At 43.3% G+C, this 21,856-nt stretch overlaps 1 long non-coding RNA gene across 10 annotated transcripts in view; it reads left to right on the plus strand.

The window, feature by feature from the left end:
* The first annotated feature begins 9,279 nt into the window (after positions 1 to 9,279).
* LOC309711658 overlaps positions 9,280 to 21,856 on the plus strand; it is a 58,563-nt gene continuing 45,986 nt past the window's right edge. For 3 of the 10 annotated variants that reach the window (XR_014278057.1, XR_014278058.1, XR_014278059.1), the window contains exons 1-4: positions 13,251 to 13,333; positions 13,459 to 13,486; positions 13,949 to 14,074; positions 19,575 to 19,809. This is a non-coding gene — a long non-coding RNA (uncharacterized lncRNA). Of the gene's footprint in view, positions 9,511 to 10,434; positions 10,630 to 12,828; positions 12,944 to 13,250; positions 13,334 to 13,458; positions 13,487 to 13,948; positions 14,132 to 19,574; positions 19,810 to 21,856 lie in introns of those variants that run through there. The other 7 variants (XR_014278051.1, XR_014278053.1, XR_014278054.1 and 4 more) reach the window with 7 other exon arrangements.

Here is a 21,856-nt window from a genome sequence, read left to right on the forward strand (position 1 = left end):
GGTTTTGTTGTATTTGTTGTCAGATTGCAAATTTGGTATCACATCAGGATAACACAAAACACCTCCACCCTAAATCTTCAGATTTTTATCAGAGCACTACTTGAATCAAACTTTGAAACCTTTTCCAAGCTTGTTGAATTCTTCTCCTTCCATTCTTTCTGCCCCACCACCTTTTCACTCACAAACCTGTTCATCTCATTTGGCATTTCTACCCTCCTGCCTTTCCTTTTCCCTTTTTCTGTTTGCTCTCGTAAATCTGTACCAAACCAGAGTGAAGACGGGATAAATTTAGCCCACGATTTCTGGCATCTACAAATAGAATACACATGAGTGCCTTCTCCCCTGTCTATATGACTGCATCAGTCTTCCCCTCCCCAATCGGGTAAGTGTGTGTGTGTGTGTGTCTCAGAGCTTTGAAGAAGAAAAGGGTAGAATTTGGCTCTCAGTAATAGAAAGGAATATAAATAGTTGCTGCCTTGTTTAAATACAGACTTTATTTAAACACCCAGGTGGTGGAGGATGTGCTTCTTTTAGGCACATTGAGACATGCATACAGGCATCGTAATAAGAAGGGGCTAACTTGTGTATTTTTAGCTTTATATTTTTAGTCTCAGGATCAACTACAAACTTTGGTTTACAGTTCAACATAATAACTTATAAGCCTTTACTGGTGCTTGATATAGCCCCAGTTCATCTGCGTGTTTGTCCTTGAAGCCCAGAGTTGTGATTTGGCTTTTGCCTAAATACTTCACCTTATAATGTGGAACTGTGGTCACCATTGATATGACTGCCTTTCCTGCACAACCCGTGCTTGTGATAAGATTAAGGAATATTATTCCTTGAATATAATTGAAACTGGTGTTTTAGTACATGTTATTTTTTAACACACATTTAACCGTCTCCCTCTAGTCAGTTGTTTGGATTCACAGTTTAGTGACTGAATTTTTGAGGATAAAGGGTTTTGTACGTTGTTTTACTTGTAATTGAAGCAACACACGAGGCAAGCTGTACTGGATTACCTCAGTCCATCTCTAAAGCAAACCTAACTTGGTGCATGGCTGTCGTGATTTCTGATCTTAAATAGATTTTACCATGTATTTATGTGTTTAATCTTGCTTCTTGAAGTTGAATAGTAACTTTAAAGCAAGTCCTAAAATGTGTTCGGGAAAAAAACCGTTCAAAACTTGTTCTAATAAAGATTCAAGACACAAACACATGCACACGGAGTAAGCTCTCAGTGGGCGCTACAGGTCCTCATGTGAAAACACGTGTGCTGTGTGTGTAGGTGGATGTTTTGAAGCAGTGGGGGCGCTCAAACTCTCCATTTTTCTGAATCGTCTGTGGCAGCTTTTTACAGTGAGAAAATCAAATCGTCCGAACGGTTAAAAACAAGAAAATATAAGCCTACAGGTTAAGAGAGGAGCGCAACACAACATTCAGCTTGTCTCACTGCTTGAAATGCGATCCAAGTATAAGGTGGAGGAACATTTAAATTACACTGAAAGAATGATCCGGCATTCAAAAGTGATCATTATATAAATGTGGCATCTTTTAATATGTTCTTTCTGGTTGCTTTACTGCAGCACAGCTGCTGCAGGAACAAATAAGCGTTGTATTTTCTTACTGAGTTGTATATAGCATTTGTATTCTATTGTATATATTATTCTATTTTATTCTATTGTATATAGTATTTTATTTTATTGCATTCCAGTGTTTTCTAATTTCTGCTACATAACTTTGCACATAACTTTGCACTTTTGCTGTAACGAAACAAATTTCCCACCTGTGGGACTAATAAAGGTCATCTTATCTTATTTTAAATACAAACCAGACCTGTCCACAGGTTGTCTCTTGTCTTTGCAGAGTTTCCCCCCTAGAGGGCGACCCAGGCCAGGGTTTTCCTCCCAAACGTTGCCAGATCTATTTTTATTCCACCGAACGAGTCACTTAAACCTTCCACGGTGTCTTTTTTGTCTCTCTTTGTATTGCTGCTCGTGTTCAGGCGCATGGAGGAACACTGAGATCCGGGCAAAGAAAGTAATAATATTCCTAAATCACTCACCACCACCCTGCTACCCCCATAAGCTTCGCCCCCTTTGTCATGACTGAAGGTGAATTATTTACCACCCGGTCTGTTTGTGTCGGTCACTGCTTGCCATGTAGAGTGCTGGTGTACTCTAGAAAACTGCTAATGGTCCACGAATAACCGACATAAATGTCTGTGATATAATGGCTAGCACAATTTCGTGGTAATGTACGTTTTCTCCCTTTCTTTATTTCATTATTTTTCATTTCTTGAAAAAATATATTTACACTAAATATAGTCTGATCGTTTCTGTTTGCTCTTACTGTACCGTTTTTGTCTTTATGTAGCGTTTATGGTCTAAGTTTATGTTTATGGTAAGCCGTTGGGGCAGAGTTTGGTTGGGGACAGTAGGGGGCGCTATGAGACCAAGAAAAACCCTCCCTTCATTGATCGTGACCAGGTATTTCCCAAACCAGCCTGCCAGCCGCCAGCCAGCAAATGCCTGGCACATGCGTTTTGTGTGGCACGCACGCACACACACGCACGCACACAGACACCAATGACGGAGCTGAAAATAATCAAATGGTGGAGGAGGAGTGGGCGGCAGCAGCGGGAGAAGAAGCGAAGACGACCCTCAGAGAGAAAGAGAGAGGGAAGGAGCGACTGTACGAACCCATGTGAGAGTAGAAGTAAAGGTAAATCAACAGTCTTGAAGCTCTCGGTGGAACTCGATGGGTTTCCTCACTTCATTAACAACCTTTGAGAGGGGGTGTTGTTGGTGGGGTGATCAAGTAAGGCCTTCATACCTCAACGGAGCTGAGACCAAATCTACACCTGTCATAAATGGGTGTGTGTTGGTAAACATACTGCAGTTAAGCTTATTCCGTGTATTTTATTGTTTACTGCTATGAGCATATATGACTTTGTGTATTGTGTACATTTAATTGTTGCAGTTCTGACAAATGTACTAGGTTGTGTCGTGGCACCTTGTATCATGACTTTTAACAAGCTCCTTGTTTGTCCTCCAAGCTCCACTCATGTACACTATACGATGCAGAATTGTGATTGACTGCAGTGGAATTTTGTTTGTGATCATTTTTTCAGGAATGCATGCATGAAAAAAGAGAATTTAAAGTTTGAGTATAAACTGCAGCAGCTGCCTCTGAAGTTAAGGAACAGACATGAGGGAGAGCAGTAGACAGGAAGACTGCTTCTTGGAAGTAAAGCAGTTTATCAGGTTTTTTCCTCTATCTATTCTAATATTCAAGTGTCCTCTCTATACCCAACAGCATGAAAAGCCTCACATGAACTCTAAATTTAATTTATAGGGGTGCTGTTTAAATACAGAAGTTAGAATGGGAATAAGAGTGAACCAAAGGTATCTATGAGAAATCCCCTGAAGTAATAAACTTAAGTGCTCCCCACTTTTGGCATCAAGCATCATTAGGTTAACTCTTTAATGTAAAGAAATATCCACCACAGATGACCGTTCCTGGATTTTCACCCTTCCCTGCCCTCATGAATGTCTGTGTGCCTAACGAGAGCTGTCCAAGGTGCTGAAGCTCTCTGGGCGTAGATGGAGCCTGAAGAAGTTGTCTTCGATGCTGAAAACACAATGTGTAAGATTTACCTCAAACTGCACCTAAAAGAAGCTTTGCTTGCAGCAACTTTTTTTATTTATTCAATTATTTTTGCTCTGTGACAGCAGATTTTGACTAAATTGTCGTGGAACGGCTCGAATTTAGAGGACAAAATTATGTGTCTTTTCAAAGTGTAGAAGGTGTGAGTTTAACAACAGTGTGCTCATCCAGAATAAAAGTGTAGTTTGATTCTTTCAGCTGTCACCTGCAGACTACACTTTCATTGCTGTTGCCTTTTTTTCAATCACACATATTTTTCTTCTTAAATCTTAAATCTTTTATCTCATCGCCCTTTATTATTGGAATCGTGACAGCCCTAACTGCAGCGTCCCTGAATTAATAAGGTGTCAGTGGCAGAAAGCACGCCGGAATGTGCGTGCAAAAATAAATCACTTGTGAGAAGGGAACTTTTTCTTCCCTTTAGAAAAAAAGCCCGCACCGTCCGCCCCCTCATGTACAATGCTGGGAATAGTAACAGCACTGTGAGGCTGGGCTAAATATAGCAGCCAGTGAGTGTTAACATGTCAACTTCAGCAGGAGTGCAGAGAAGCGGCTGCTGCACGTGTGACCGCTGTGGATGTACACAGTTTCGCTATAAATACTAACTCGCCGTTCTCTCCGCTGCCGTGTTTTAGACGCACGCCAAGCCCGGGGAGGGTTTACATGTGTGTGTACGCGAAGGCACGCTTTAATCCAGTAGGTCGCAAAAGACAAACGCAAATGGCCAAACAGGCAAGGATGGCTTGGCTTTTTTGGGCAATCAAGAGAACCTTTAGACCCTATAAGCACTACAACCAAGAAGCACGCATGAAACATTTGTAGACAAGGGAATGGCTTATACGCCTCACAACAGAGCCAAAGTCGTGCTTTAGGATGTAAAAGAGGGGCATATATCGATTTCTATGTTTCTCGCTTTTGGGCCCTTGGACCCCCCCCCCCCCCCCAAAAAAAGAAAAAAAATATCAGGCCGTAAAGCGACAAGATGACGTGCATCATCTGCAGGTAGGAATTTGCTTACACTATCCTGTTAATGAAAGATGTGTTTGAAAATATGCTTTCTGAATCTGTGTGTGTAGGGGTGGTGGGGGCATGAGGGGTTTATCACGAGCTCCTTTCAGAAAAAAAAGGTAGTAAAAAAAAAAGACCCCCCCCCCCCCCCAAAAAAAACCAAAAAAACCAAAAACAAAAAAAACTTATGAGTTCTTCTCAATCGAAGAGACTTGTGCAGCAAACCGTGTATTTATTTGTGATGGAAGGAGATTTAAACCCCCCCCCCCCCCCCCCCAAACCCACCACCACCCAACTACGTTACGTAATCTAGCATGTGAATGTCAAGAGACAGAGCGGCTCGAGTAGAGACAGAGACAGAGAAAAAGGAAGAGAGAGAGAGTATTGGTCTATGCGTACAGCTTCCAACCCATACCCAGGGAACACTATGTGCTCTGTAGTCCCGTGAGACTTAATATGTAAGACACCCCTCGACCCCTGACCCCATCCCCTCACACCCGCACGGTCATGCGTGTGCACATGGACACGACCTGGAGATTCCAACGGCACGGAAAGTATACCAACCAGAAATGACAGCAGCTGAACAGGTTTCTTCAGCGTTAAACTCATTTGTCTGTCCATTCACAGACTCCGCGGGAAGAAAAGAATTCTGTGAATGAGTGAGCGGGAATGGGATGAATGAATGAAATGAGTGAATGAAGAGCAGCGACAAAGAAGAAGAATAAGAACTAGAGGGCGCGCTTAGCTTCTGTCCCTTTTAATGGCTTCTCTCTCTCTCTCTCTCTCTCTCTCTCTCTCTCTCTCTCTCTCTCGCCCCCCTCTCCTTTTCCTCCTGCAGAGGGAAGTGCGCCTGCACGGACCATAACCAAGCATGGAAAACAAACACATACAGTACACACACGACTGATGCTAAGGATGCCTAGCGTTATGTGTGTGTGTTTGTGGTGGTGGTGTGTGTGTGTGACAGAGAGAGTGAGAGTGTGGGAGGGGGGTGTTCTATAAATAGCACTATAACTCTGCTTCCATTGACATCATTTAGGCAGGAGAGATGGAAAAATAAATAGGTGGCAGGGAAGGGAGGGGAGCAGAGGGTGCTTAATCTGGGCTTGAAATTCAAACAAAACCTGGCCAGCCATCCCTGTGTACACACTCTCAACAAAAAATGGTTCTACACAGTAAACATGGAAATGCATCTTCTGGTCTAGACTCTCCTTTGATTTTGGGCTTCATTAAGTTTTTGAACGAATCATTAGAACCAGAAACTTGAACTGCCGTCACCCAAATGTTACATGGATTGTATGCTACCAACCATCTGCTTGGACCTGGCAAAATAAATAAATAAATTGCGATATATATATATATATTTTTAGATCCTTATTTTTCTCTTAATTTCACTTCAAATTCATACTCCTTTATACATTATCTTCATTTTTTATTTATGTTTAGGGCATTTTTTTTAGACAGACTTATATCAAGCCGTCTTTCTATATTTGTGATGGTTGCAGTGCCTAAAGCATTGCAACCATCTTGCTAAGAATCTTTTGCAGCCCTCTTTTTTTCCATGTGCATGCTTGCTTTCATCTCCAGGGCCCAATAGTAAACATCAGATCAAAACACCGACTGTTTCCTAGAGAGACTGCAGCCCCCAAGTTGAAATGGAAAGCCATGAGACATCAAACAAATTAAAAGGACCTGTGTGTATACAATGGATACACAGCCATATACACACATAAGATCCAAGTGGAAAAGATGAGGGGCCATCACACACCCAAAGCTGATGTTTTTGGAAGGTATTATTGTTGACATGCCCTAAAAGGGGACAAGGCGGAGGGTTGAAGCTTTATAGGCTACAGTGAGAGAGTGGTCTTTTCATTTTGCTCAAGACTAACATTTCCTCTCAAACAGCCTGAGTCGTGTGTTTATGTTATTATGGAGGAGGAAAGGACAGCACACCGTTTTTTCCATGATTGGAGTGTCTTAGTCACACCCAGGATCACTCTCTGTCTTTCTATCACTGTCGTCAGCCTTGGCACTGACCCCTGAGTGCTGCGTGACTTCCACTGGTGCTGATGACGTCTTCTGTGATACATTTCTCCCCATGTGGGTTCCTCAACATGTCCTGTGATTACACATATCTGAGCCCCACATCCTGTACCTGTGACAATACTTCTTTCCATGTTGTTTCATTTTGGATTTCTTATTGGATAATGAAAGGAAACATTTCATGCGCACAGAGGTTGAAGGTTAGGTGCAGCTACAGAACCTCCAGAGCAAAGATTCTTAACCTCCTATAAGACCCGAGCTCTTCCATTGCATACATTTGTAATTTATCTTTGATATTTGGGCATATTGGGACCCAATGAATGTAAAAACAAAGAATTACTAGATTTTTGTTTTTAAGAAAAATGAGAGCCACATATGAGGATATTCGTTTAAAATTTTGATAGAACAGTGGAAGTATAATGTCCTCGTAAGTGGATATCAGGCCCTTCCAAAATCTTGTATTTTGGTCTAGACAACCCAAAATGTCATGTCCACATATATGGACGCCAGGTCCTAGGAGGTTAAGGACACTTAAGATGACCTATGTTTTCTTGATAAACCATTAATCTGCCATTTCTTTTTGGTAGTAACTTAAGCTGCTTAATGACACATTCACAAATTTAGGTGAAGATATAAAATCTTTCTTCCCTGTTGAAGATTACATACCTCACCTTCCTCCTCCCAAATAGCACTTACACCTTTTTTTTTTTTTTTTTTTTAGAATATTTGGCACACGATTTCTCACAGGATAAACCTAAGAATTGTAGTGTTAAATTGTTACAGTGTTTGAATTATGTGCTTCTCAGTTCAAGATGATGAATCATAAGGTCTAATTCAGTTGTGATAGTGAAGTATTTTAGCCATGGTCTCTTGGTTTGCCTCTTTTTCTACCTCTTGTCATCACATTCTCTCTCGTTCGTTTTTTCCTTCTCTTTCATGCTGACTTACTGAAGGCTGCGTGAATGGCAGAACAACCTTTCAGAGGAGACATGAGTCTAAAAATTCTTAAACATCATCTGTTTGCATTTGTGTGCTTTATAGCCACGCATGTGTCATTGACGCAAAAGTTGGCAATTACTTTTGATATCCTTAATGTTGTATAATGACAACAAAGATAGCAGCTTGTTGTCAAAACTTACTGGAATTTCTACTGATGCTTAATGGAAATGTTGTTTTTGCCCTCTGTGCTGGTTAAAATGTCCCACTGAAAACAGGACAGTACCCTTTAGAGATCCAGCATCTTAAAGGACCTGTTAAGTGCTGACAGTAACAACTGTCCTGTGGTTGCAGGCATACATTAAGAATTTAAGCCAAAGTTAAAACAGTGAAAACAATCAGTCCTATTTTAAAAGGAGTTGCCTAATTACATTGCTAAGTGTCCCAACAGGCTGTAAAATTATTGTTAGTGAGACCTGTTTGTCTCTCTCTCTATCTGTCTTTCTGCATGGTGTTCCGTCCTTGGGCCTCGAGAGCTGCAGGTTAAATGGGGAAAAGGTTGTCAACATAGTCAGCTTGAGGCTGGAGGATATATTTAGACTGGAAAGACCAGAGGAAGGCAGGGAGAGACAGACAGGCAACAAGGAGGGAGAAATTCATTTTTGACCCACTTTCTGAAGCTGTTACTACCTGTATATCTTCTGAATCATTTGTATTTGAATCAGTGTTCTGCTTATTTGTGCTGTAATTTATCCATGCCTATTTGTGTATTTGCGGCAACAGTGGCTAATAAGGGTATATGAAATTCAGTTTGAATTAGAGTTCGTTTTTTGTGTCTCTCCCTCCCCACTGTTTAGCACTCAGACATGAGGTGCCGGGTCTAGCGCTCAGCCCCAGTCATGGTGGTGAATGGGGGTAAAAATCTTCGAATAAAACATGCTGGTACATCTCATCCACACCTACCCACCAACCCCCCACCCCAAACGCCCCAACCCCAAACACTCATAAGCCCCACCCCTCTCTTCTTGCCAGCTGAATTAATCTGATACTATTTTTGAAAGACAGTGTTTCTAAGGGATACCTAATGACGCAATGACGTCAATGCAGGTCAATAGCACACTGCTGGAGAAGAGGACCAGGGAGGAGGAGAGAGAGAGAGAGAGAGAGAGAGGCACAGAGAAATGGAGAGGGGGAGAGAGAAAGGAGTGGAAGAGAGGTGCTTTCAGATCTCGTTGTCGAAACACCCAAGACAGTTCCCAGTGTTTTTACACTGACTGTTTTTCTCCTCCTGAATCATTTATTCATTTTTTATATACTTATTTTTTTTTGAAATTCCAATAACTGCACGAGCTTTCAGTCGGGCTTACCCTGCACCATTCATGCTTTCCGTCCCTGTCTGGAAGTAATTCACACACGCAGACCAACGCACGCCTACGCATAGACAGTAAGAAAAAAAAAAGAGTATTTGGCGTGAGGTGAATCGTGTGGCGCGCCTCCCCGAATGCGTGAAGTCCCCCTGATTTGGCGGGCTATTTCTATAATCAGGCGCACATTTGTAACTCTGTGCTCTTCCCCTCCTGTCCGGCTACCACCGCCACCTTTACATTTCCAAACCCCTCACCCCTCCCCGAGACCATCCATCCAAACCCACCGTTCTTTTGAGCAGGGTCCTTGAATCTTGAATGCAAACACCAAATATTTTACCCTCCGACAACAACAGGGAGAGGACGCGCAACGGACTGACTTTCTCCATCCTGGCGAAGGAGGAGAGACTGTAGGCTGCCCTGTCCCCCTTTCTGCTCAAATCATGTATTCAAACAGAGTTTATAAAGACACAGAAAGCAAGAAATATTGCAGGTAAGTTTTTTCTGTTATTTGTTGCGCGAAACCCAATTCGTGGGCAGCTAGTTAGGGAAGTTTTTAGCCTGACCGTGCTTGGATATTTTGGGACTTAGTCACCCCCATCATAACCGGTTGATCTGAAGACAAAGGTAACAGCATTCTCACGAGACGTTCTGTAGTGGCAGGGAACGCCATCCAAAGTGAGGTTCGCCTTCACTGGGACTCAAAAAAAAAAGACCGCAATGTTATGCAGATCATTTAAGAGGACGTATTCATTGTTGCCTATCCGTTTACATGCTGCTTGTAGTCGTGAATGTTTGCCTGCTAAAGCTTAACCTCACCACTTGTCTTTATTCCCTGCAAAGGGGATACTCAGCGCGACTTTTTTTAAGGGTCATTGCAGGGGATGCCGTTTGGTGTCTGCGCACTGATAACTTTGGGAACGTTCAGAATAGGGTATTAAAAATAGCAGTGAGACGTTTTTTTTTTTGTTTTTTTTGGTTGTGTCTGTGTGTGCATACTGGCAGCAGATGGGATTTTGCAAACACTCAAAGAGAGCGGGCTGCGGTAATGCGTAGGAGTATTCACGTGTTGGGGATCCTCTGCTTCAGGCTGCCTGATCTACTGAGATGCCTAGTAACTACTAAGAGATAGACAGAGAGGGAAACTTTGGGAAAAAACACTTTTTCCCCCAAGGCTGTGTTTACATAATCTGTATATATTTATGGATTTTTCTTTTACGGCCTCAACAACGGCGTTCTCCCCCGTCGTGACAAAGAAGTAGAACTGCATGCTTATAGGTTATGCGTCCTTAGTCCTCCACTTGTAAACAACTTTCTGCAGCGGACTTGCGTCAGCCCACACGTGTCGCCAGCTGCCTCGGAGGTACATGCTGTCTTGTTTTCTTTCATGGCCGCGATATAACCGCATTTGTTAGTCCCGTGAGTCTCAAAATGCTACTTGCATTCGCCGGAGCAACATAAGGTGGCGTCGTTATAAAACTCAAGTCTGGGAGGGAAGTTAGAAGATTCAGCAGAACAGGCAGGTTGAGCTGCCCTCACATGGCTCAAACAGCGACTGAGCTGTTCAGCACCACGGAGAGCTCCCTGTTCGTTTACGCACTCACATCCTAAGGTAAATTAGAAACTGTGGTCCAAAATGTTTAATGACGTGAAAATAAACGCATAAGGCTGTTTTATTTTCTATAGTTTGTTATTACTTCTTTGATGCTGTGAAAACGAATATTTTAAAGTTGTGCCAATGCGGAGAGGTTGTTACAGGTTGATGATAAGTTTACCTCGTACAAAAAGCGGTAATCGGAAACTGAATCAGTAAGTATTTTGTGTAACATTTGGCTTCAAGTCAGCACCACTTCACCTACGTTCATTTGTGTACACATTTTGAATATCCTTGACAAAAACTTGCCACAGTTACTCTGTGGTTTCAGACTGTCATAGATCACAGTTCTCTGGATGCCACACCATCGGTGCCAGGACTTTTATTTCTTCTGGTTGCCGTAGATAGTTCTTTATATCCTTGACTTTATGGTTGAACTCGTTGGCATGCGGGGGGGAGGAAATGACTCAACGAAAACTGCTTAGAAGCAGCTAATCGCCTCGAGTGGCTAAAGCCGCTGCACAGTACTGTTCTTTTGCCTTAAAGGTCGTTTAAAAGTGAATCTTTTGTACTTTGTGCAGGTGTGGCCGGTAAAATTGAGAAATCCATTTGACAGACTTGGTGTACAAAGATCTTTGTGTGGTTTTTGCAGAAGGCACGCCTCCTGCCTGTGTCGGAGTAGTTGTGATAGTGAAAGGAACAGAAGGATGAGCAGTACCTTCTCGTTGTGATGTGAACTCGGACAAAAAGTGTGTTGTGTCTTGGTTTTCGCTGGAGTCAGGAGTGCCGGTTTTTTTTTTTAATGTTTTATTTTTTTTTTTAATTTTTTTTTTTGGAAGGGTGGAGGGGGTAGACAAAGTTTGGGTTAAAATTAAAGGAGGTTCTCTGGTTGGGTTTGTCGACACCACGCGGTGATCACCGTGCACTGCGCTGGCAAACCTTGGCTTCATCTCCCACTGACACTGCTTATTCCTTGATTGAATGATTGTAGACCACTGTATGTGCTCATACGTGCTTGCATGTAGTGTAGCCAATGTTTGTTTTGTGTGAGCTAAATCAGATATTTACTTGCTGTGTCATGTTTTATACTCATACATTTGTGATAAGAGCCAAAGAGACTACAAAATACGCAAAGAATAAAACTCCTTTTTTCATTTTTTGATTACTCGGGGTGCATTTTTGTCATCTCGGTATTCAGGATATCCTAAATCCCTTCTCTGAGCGTGTCCCTATACATGCATTCGCCAGCAGTCACGGACATACAGTTGGCCTACAGGCAGGGATAAAAATAGCACAAACCGATGCGACGGGCGCAGCCCTTTTCTCTTTCAGAGCCGACTTTTCTAGGTAGCTGCCACTCAGTTGGTACTCACTGCCTTCATTTCTAAAACCCTAGCACCATCCACCATAGGCCAGCCCGCCCCATCGGATAAAGTCTCGTGAATGTCCACGCGGCATGAGTGCAGATGGACGGCCTGGTGCGCGTAAAGAGGGTCTTACAGTAAAGATGTTATAGATACAGAAGAGGGCTGGGAGAGAGATTGAGCATACTGTGGAGGGAGGTTTGTTTGTACACCTTTGCACCGACAAGTGTGCGCTCCCGGGGGTTTGTTCCGTGGGCGAGCGGGGTCTGGTGCGTGGGCACGACCGGTGGAAAACAGGAGATTAAGGTTGTGTTTTCCTCTCCTTTGCTGTAGAGATACGGGTGTTTTGCCCGCCAAATGCACTGGATGCTGGGATATAAATTCTCCAAGACCAAAACAGCACCGACACTTGGTGTGTGGGGAGGGGGGGGGGGGGGGGGAGACATGGGTGGGAGGAGGGTGGCTGGAAAGCCAGATGCTTAGAGGAGGGTTTTCACCAAGAGATAACCTACTCTAAAGCTGCAGTTTCCACGAGTCCATACCATATTACCCACCAGTATATCCTCGTGTTTTATCACTCATATTTTTTCCTTCCACATGGCAAATTTTCGAAGAGAGCTGATGACAGAAAGGCAGCCTTTAATCAGACTCTCCGGGCTGTAAAGTGAGAGAATCTGAACGTGACGTCAATGCCTAGTAACTGACGCAGCCCTTAGAAAAAAGAAAAGAAAAAAAAGGCTTTTTATTTATTATTTTTCGTCTTCTCGTCAGCAAAGCTTAATTATTAAATATAAGAGTGCTATGTCGTATGTCGACTAAAAGAAAAAATAAAATCCTTCAGGGACCGCCGGGCAGTCCGTGCTGATCAGCATTTGGACCTATTTAGCGTTCATGAGTTTCAGCTGCTGAAGTGACACTGGGACGAGAAGATTCTGAAGAGGGCGACAAGACATCAAATATTGTCGATGGTAATGGCAGCGTCGACGAGTTCCAGATTTCAGTTGTTAGGTGCTGAAAGTGGCGTGTTTTAAGGAAGAGACGGACGTGGTGGTGCTGTTGAAGGCACGCTGGGTTGAGAGGGGGGGGGGGGGGGAAAGGAAAAAAAAATCACTGCAATGATGCAACGGAGGGGACTCGGGGATCTTTGCAGAGTTGGAGAAGCAAAATTAATTTCCATTACATGCTCTTCACGTAAAGATCCCAAGCAGTGCCTTTTTTGTGGGTGTTTTTTTTTCTTCTCCTTCCTTGTACTGTGACCTAAAAATAGCATCATAGTTTTGATCGTGCGCCAGAAATAGACAGACGGGTATCACTTGTATAAAAAGGAGGCGATCCTGAGCAAACTTGGACGTGCCACTGTAAGCCTACATAACAACAAATGGAGGACTTAATCTGTTGCATTTCTACCAGACTCTTGTTGCGGCTTCTTCTTTTTTCCCCTCCCTTTACTAAAATCTCAATTCTTGTCTTTCTCTTTCTGCAGTGTCGAACAAGGACGTGACTGCAAACTGGTGAGTGAGACGTTTGCACACACACTTATTTAATTCCGTGTACTTTTTGTTGTGTGGTAATTGCTTGTGCATGCTGCCGAGTGTCTGTGCGGTTTCTATTCCTCCAATTTTGCCTTACACTTTGGCTCATGCACAAAAAATAAAAAATAAAACTTACAAAAAAACAACCCCTTAACTTACGGTCCTACGCATGGATTTTGCTGGCATGCTTTACTAGCCATGTTTGATTGTAGAGCCGAAGCAACCCTTCCTGCAGAGTAGGAATCACCCCTTTTAGTAAATAAGCTAGTGCAAAAACTCCCTTTGTCTATTGGCGCTGTTGAGTCTCTATCACATATTTATTTTATTCCCTCCCATCTCTATGCTTAACCGCGAAAGCGAGGGGAACCCTTCTCTGATGAGCGCTTAAGGACGCCTTTCCCCCCGTCTTCTCCCCCCCCCCCCCCCCTTTTTTTTTAAAAGAGGAATCTTACTGACAGAAAAGCGACGCTGGAAGAGGAAGAGGAGGGAGTGATGTGAAGGAGCTGTTGCTGCAGCAGAGACCAGGCACACCGCATGGGGAAACCCGGGAGCTGTCCAGCAGCAATGGTGCTGAAACCACACCAAGTGGCAGTAGTGGGCTGTTGCTGGTGTGCTTCACTGTATGTGCGTTTGTATGGATGCGTGTGTGTGTTAAGGGGGCTTGTTGGTGTTGATCCCGGCAGCCAGAAGCTTTGTTTACTCCTGTTTGGAAACCAGGAGCTCGTATACTGAGCGAATCATCTGTCCTGGAAAGAGTATTGAAGCACCCCACCTTATCTAAGTTGCCCAAATCTACTAATGAGGGACACTCGCAGCCGCCACCCCCCCCCCCCCCCCCCCCCAAAAGAAAGATGTTTCTAATACAGTTCCTCCCGCCTGTATAGTTTGAACTGGCTCGACGGATGCCATGGGCAGAGAGAAGGAGAGAAAGAGGTACAGCCGGACTGACTTGGATCAGCTCTTCTCCTGCTGGCGTCAGCCTCGTGATTTCCTGGCGTGCCAGTCAAAATCATAAAGGATATATTCTCGCATCTCGCATCCCTACCAATCCAGCGGTTTGAACTGAAAGAGTTTGCAGTGCTCTTAAGAGCAGTTGCGAAATAGCTGAGGGTTTTCTGTGGGTTTTTTTTTCTTTCTTTCTTTTTGAGAGCTCTTCCCACGATAACTTTTCATCCCGGCGAGGGCTTCTATCAGAGCCATCTACTCCACGACAAATTGTGAAGGAATCAGCCCGTTTTGTTTAAGGTAGCTGTGTTAAATTAGCGAACGGAAAGATCACAACAAGGCTACAGGCGTCTGCACAGCTCTGCAGCCCGACTGGGGACTCGACGAGCGCGCTCACCCCGAGTCTGTGCACGACTTTGGCCAATTTCCTCAGTACATTTGCATTCTGGCTAAAGAGCTACAGTGGATTAAAACGAGCAAACAAACAAAAAAATAACAAAACAGATAAAAATCAACCAGCCACCGGTATTTGTCATACAAAAATCCCGTTCACCTGCGATACACTGCTCCACCTCTCCAAACCCCCCAAAAAGAAATTCTCATCAATTCTGTCGTTCTTCTTCGGGCAAAACCCGCAAATACGCACTCGAGGGACCATATTTTGCTCAATAATTCAACGCCAAGAGTGTAATTTCGGTGAAAAAAACACGGATTCCCGAGTCGTGACTGCTAAAGTGAGTAATGTGCGCGTTGGCTGCGTCAAGAGAGGCAGTCACTGTGCAGTGCAGACGGTGGGGGAGAATCGTGACTGACTGGGTTGCAAATGAAAAGACCACCCAATAAAAAAATATCTACACCGGGAGGAGGGGAGGGTGGGGGTAGGGGTGGGGTAGAGGGCGCATGGCGAGAGGGAAGAGGATAGGAGTCTGGGGTTGGATTTGCACTAACCATTGCCCCCCCCCCCGACATTCCAAATACCTCCTTTCTCCATAAGCGTGTGATTAGTGTGTGCTTGCTGGGATGCTGGGAGCCAAGTTGAATGCAGACCAGTGTCATCAGTGATAGTGGGGCGGTGAAAATATGAGGGGGGTATACAGTAACTTCCAGGTGCATGGAGTTGAGGGGGTTATGTAGAAAGGGGGGTGGGAAGGGGGTGCACTGAAAGCTGCAACTTAGAAAAAACAAATTAAACATGGAACTTTTCCAGAGAAAAGAGGTAAGTTGTTCTTTTCATTTTATTTGTCCTTCCTCTAAAACGAAGATCATTAAAGATTCTTTCAACTTTTTGTATGTGTGAGGACGAGTGGTTTACGGTCGTGATTAACTCTTTGACTCCTGACGCCATGCTCAGCAACGTGTTGTTGTTTTTGTTAAGTTAAACATTTGTTGCTGTGTGAGCTGTGAACTACTGCAGTGAATCGCATGCCATATGGTTAATGTCATGTTCGCTTCCCACCTGTAAATGACTGAAGGATCGTAGGGACTGAATTTGTTACACGGAGACCCCCGTGTCGGTTTTTGCAGTGGTACCCTCCGGTGAACTCTGTAGGTGACCATGAGTCGCCTCAGATGCTACTTGCTAAGATGTGACGCGATGTAGAGGGCTGTACAAAGCTTGTTCGCACTTGTCCAAAGTCCGGTTGCTATTATTGTTAGCTTTGTTTTTGTACCATATTTTCGTTTGTGTGCATTCCCTCATTATTTTGTATACAGCTTGTAGCTGGCGCGTAAGGAAAGTCCAGGATGCCTTTACTTCTGATGAGGTGAAAATAGCTAATTTCTGTTGTCACGTGTCATGTTTATTATTATCGTCAGCGTTTGATACGTTTGTTATTTATCACACTATAAAACGCGTGGAGCGACGGTTGTTTTCGCAGTCTCGTTAGAGGCTCTGCAAACGCAAAAAGGCTGAAAAATAGAAACTGCTAACACTGACATAGTCGCATCAGAGTCGTAGATCCTAATATAAATGCATATATCCAAAGTATAAACTCTGCCATAGACCACAATTTGGTTAGCCATCTTTTTTTTCCTTTCTTTTTTTTTTTTTTTTTTTTTCAAAAAGGGGGGTCCCTATATGAGCGAGAAGCCGATTGGCTGATGACGAGGTTTAGTTTGCTCCAATAAGATCCCTCCCTGCTCTCTATTTATTGCCAGCAGTTTACAGCCTTGCTCCCTCCTCACCAAGCGCTCTGGAGCGGCTGCAGAGCGCCAGCGCTTCACTATAGGGAGACACACCACGGACCAGGGAATATAATACAGAGCACACTGACAACAAAACGCATCGATGCACAGCTCCCGTGGATCACACGGGCTTTGCACATCCGAGCGTTTGGATAAAAAATAATTATAGCAAATAGGAGAAAATATGAAAGAAACAGAGTAAGAGGGGAAGGGGAGAGGAGAAAGGATTGGTTGAGAGACGAGAAGGGAGATAGAGGAGGATTTAAATTGGAGGAGTGGGGAATCAGAGCGAAAGGACCTTGGACAGCTCTCAGTTGCAGCAACCGCCTTGGCATCCGGAGACCCCCCTCTTTCCACTGTCTTTCTTCCTTCCATCCTTTCTCTTCCTAATGTGTGTGTGTGTGTGTGTGTGTGTGTGTGTGTGTGTGTGTGTGTGTGTGTGCGCGTGCATGTTGGAAGGATACACTCGCCTCGGGTTTCCGAAGGCTGGAGATATAATCAACCGAGTCGGGATGGGAGATAAATTCACGGAAGCAGAGAGCAGAGGTGTCACGGAGTCTCCGTAGGACGGCAGCAGCAGTAGCAGCAGCAGATAATGTCCTTCACGAATCTTTTTGCGGTCTGGGCTTGCTGTTCATAACTATTAATCTGGGAAGCCCTTACCCCAAAAAGCATTTGCGGAGGGCGCAATCGCCGCGCCGAGACACCGACATCAGAAGACAGCACTCTGGAATTTTACAATCTTTCCTTTTAAGGGACTTCTTTTATTTTTTCTACTCAGATTTTCCTTTTGGTTCATATTTGTCTTTATTTACTCTTATCGTTTTTATCATTGCCACGGCTGTGGGGTTTTTGTTATGTTTGTTTTTTCAGCCCTAAGTGTGTCCTTTTTTCGTAGTCAACAGTTTTCTTCTTTGTTAGAAATTGTGTCGAAGCTCTGCAGCCACGTCGCACCCAAGTTTTCTTCAAACTCTTGCGTGCCTTTGTGCTCATAAAACAAAATAAATAATACAGTTTTGGTAACAAACATTTCGGCGGACCCCAAACTTCGAGCAGTGTAACATCAAGTCATTATTTCAGCCAAACACACCCAAACCCAACCCCGTCGACCACGCTGAACAAGTGACAGCAGGCCCAGCAGTGCAGAGTGTAAACATGGGGAGACCCTTGCAAGTTGCACGTGGAGGTGTGTGTGTGTGTGTGTGTGTGTGTGTGTGTGTGTGTGTGTGTGTTCTGGAGGGTGTGGTGCTTGGACGTCACTGAACCCCTAACTCCCTTCAAAAAAGAAACTGTGGGAAACATTCAAACACACACACACACACACACACACACACACACACACACACACACACCTGTAAGCAAAGTGCATATGCAAGGGATTCCCCAACAAGACCATCCAAACTGGCAGATGGAGAGGAATAAGGAACAGCTGCATCCCTGTCTCATACACGTAGTTACTCTGTGTGTGTAGCGTCCGTGAACATTCAAACAGCCTCCTCTTTAACACACACACACACACACACACACACACACACACACTGAAAATGCACGTGTCTCCCTCACAGTTTTGTGAATAGTAGTTAATCCACCTCAAGCATCGCCCACCACTGTTCCCCTGTCAACGTTCCCCACAAAGAGCACACAGAGAGCCGGCCACGAACACGTCCTTCCAGTACGAACCAACAGATTACAAAATAAAAAATAAAAAAGATGAAAAAGATCAACTTTAGTCTCGTCAGCTTAGCGATTGGGTCATTATACTACCAACTTCAGTAGCACGAAACTATGGCTCATGAAGCTTCGTGTGAATGCAGTAAGTGGTTTCTGCAGCAAAAGTAGTCATGCCGATGAAAATAAAAGCAAGACATGAGCACCAGCTCTTTCAGAAGACACAGTAAAAAGAACGAAAGGAGATTCAATTCATTTTAGGGCGGAGAAGAAAAAACACACGCGACTTTGTGCCCTGTTTCCTCTCTGCTGTCCCATCACAGGTAAAGGGAATGAAAAGTGTGAATGATCAAAATCAAGTGTACTAATGATCCTAATAAATAAACATTTCCGCGTATTTGCAGTACAGATCCACAGAGCAGCAAGTGTAACCCTAGGATGGAAAAAACGGTTGGCTAAATGTGCTGAGTCCCACTCACGCTGACAGGAAAATATAGTTTCAAAAAACGAGGAAAAAAGTGTAGTTCAGGGAACAAAAACGACTTAATCACAAAGCGCTCAGTTGCGGCCCCGTGTCTTTTGGCTAAAAACGCAGAGTTCCCAGAAAAATGAACTGAGATGGGGGTGGGGGGGAGGAAAAAAAGTTCGTGACGTACTAGATAACCCACCGTGTAAAAATACATTTCCCAGAACATGTTTCTAATTTCGAGAGTGACGTTTGACCCAACTCTTGAGCAACGCATAGATCTCAACGAGGCACTCTTTAGATAATCCAAATTATCTAAAGAGTGTAAAACATAGAGCAGGGATTAATGAACTGGCAATAAAGTGTAAGAAAGCATAAACACGTATTGAAACGACCACAGAGATTACGTAAAACAAAAAAGCGTGACCTCTGACCCTCGGACTCGCCTTCCGTTTTTCTGCCTTAATAGCCATAATGATAAAAAGCCACACCTGTCTACAAGAATACGGGGCACTGGCTTGTCTCCTGCTTTCTGGGTGGGGATGTGAATGAAAACTTATCTTGGCACCTTTCAAAGGTGGCTTAATTACTGAATATTTACTGCGAGGATTCGCGTCATTTCAGCGCGTAAAAGCGGTTTTCTCAATGGTTTGTGGTGGTGCGTCTGATGATAAGTTGCCCCCCCCTCCCTCCCCCCGTCCCCAAATCCCCCGTTCACATTATGTCTTCCGTCTGTCCCTTTAGGCCTGCGAACTTTTAGACGATTAAGTCTCACCATGTGCGCTTTGTCCATTTGTCTTGCAGGAGAGAACAATGACAACATGAGTGAAGATGGAAACGGGGTGACTTAGGAGCTCAGGTGGACTTGACTGCTGCTGCTGGAGCCTTCAGCTGGGCGCCGGTGAGAAAAGGTGACCTACGATTTGGATGTATGCACCGAGGATCGACTGAAAGAGGGACCGACCGATCGACCTTCCTTCCTCCCCCTTTCCTCTGTCCTCCCTCACCTTCTCTCTCTCTCTTCTCCATCTTGAGACAGGTAATTGCACGGGCTGAAATGTGTTTGAGGATGACGTCAAACACAAATCACCCTTCAAATTGTGTTTTGCGTAAGGCTCGTAATGACAGCTCGGTGCATGTGAGCAAGAGTTGTGTTTGTGTAGGGTCTCGTGCTTCTAGATTTCTATCATTTATATGTTAAAGTTATCATGGAGCTTTAAGTCAAATGGAAAATAATTGCCGTGATCTTGTGATTTATTGAGAAGCTGGAAGTAGCACAATGTAAATTTGCACTATACATCTGCATTGTACTTTGTGTATTAGTGAGTTAGTGGTTTTTCGTGTTTTAGTTTTTGCTTTTTTTCTGTTTAATCTGTCACACGGGTCCGTCGTGCTTTTTAGCTATATCACCTCTATATGTGCAATAGTATGAAAGAAGCCCATGCGCAAGTTTTAGCTGTCAGTCTGATGTTGTAATTGTCGAGTTCACGTGGTTTCAAGAGAACCGATTAGATACTCAGTGGTATTTGTGGTATGGGTTTCACAGTTGGATGTCAAAGTATATGATGAGCATTTGCTTGTTTGTAATTTCTTTTATTTTGTTTTCTATCATAATCTATATTGGAGTTGGTGTGAGCGTGGGTGTGCTTTAATCCTGTCTATAACTTGCACTGTATCTGGCTCATACTGTATGTTTTTGGCACCAGAAGATGTAAATTCTTACCTGCTATGTCACCTCTCATTGTGAGTCATCATATCGTACACAGTTCAGGCAAAACCTTGGCGTCATGTTAGATTTACTTGCCTTTGTGATAACTCTGTAAAGAGGGGGGCAAAAAAGTGTCATCCAGCTTCTGAAAATCCATTGTTATTGTTGAAGTTATTATAAGTTATTATATGTTCCCACTGTAAACTGAAAAATGAGATCAAGTTAAATGTTATGGAGAATACAATCATGTCTGATCATGTGTAATGACTGGTGTTTGCCCTCTGGGTAAATTAGTTCTTCCCCATGGGGAACCTATGGAAAGCTTTATTTTTTCATCTCTGTTATATAACAGATGGTGTATTCAGGTGTTCCACAACTTTTTAGACAGGAAGTGGTAGTTCAAGATTGAGAAATATGCTGTAACTGTCAAAATAATAATATGGCTGTTTAGCAGGTGTAAGTGTGTGTGTGTGAGGATAAAAACCTGAAAATATGATTTTCACACAGCTTAAAGTAGCACAACAATTAGTTTCACAGCGCATTGCAAATTTGAATTTCTTACAGCTGTTTCTTTAGCCTGATATTAGTACAAAATTGTCATAATTTCTTCGTGTTCAGTAAATGATCATGGCTCTGAAAGTTAGGGAATTTCATGTGGGATACGTGTGTGTGTGTGTGTGTCTGTTTAGTCAGAAAGACATCTTGGTTTTTATTTGAACATATTTTGAAATTTCCATCTCCAGTACTTTTGCCTCCATACAGCAAACCTGTATGAAATAATTTATCATAATAATCTGCAAAATACACTATTTCTTTGGTGGAAAAATGTTGACACATAACACCAAGTCTAGTAAGTTGCTGTTGCAATTTTCTAATGCTGTGACCACAGCAGAACTCCACTTACCAGTAGTTTCCATTTGGGCGGTGTCAGAAATCTCACAGAAAAATCTCAAAAGCAAATACACCTGTGGTGATGATCAGACAGATTTGTGGGAAAATATCTCTATTTGAAATCTAGGCAAACAAACCAGTTAACTGATAACTTATGGCCTCAGAGTTCTCGTCACACCAAATTAGAATAAGGGAACGTCTGAAAAATATAAGCATCATTTTCTCTGAAAATTGGCATGTTCTTTTTCTTATTTTTAATCACACCACAAAACCATTTGATGTCTTAGCTCAGTGTCGTATGATGCTGTTGGGACTGTAGCCGTATCAAACTGTATGCTGACATTGCTTCCCCCCTCTTGTGCACAGAGAATCAGAATAATGTTTCAAACAGTAAATCACCACGATGGAAAAGTAAATTGGTAGGGGTAACAACTGGCAATGAAAAAATGTGATTGTGTTCATGCTGTGGAGTGTAACATAATTTGTC

Source organism: Aulonocara stuartgranti, assembly GCF_965226115.1.
Source record: "Aulonocara stuartgranti genome assembly, chromosome: 7".
NCBI classification, from domain to species: Eukaryota; Metazoa; Chordata; class Actinopteri; order Cichliformes; family Cichlidae; genus Aulonocara; species Aulonocara stuartgranti.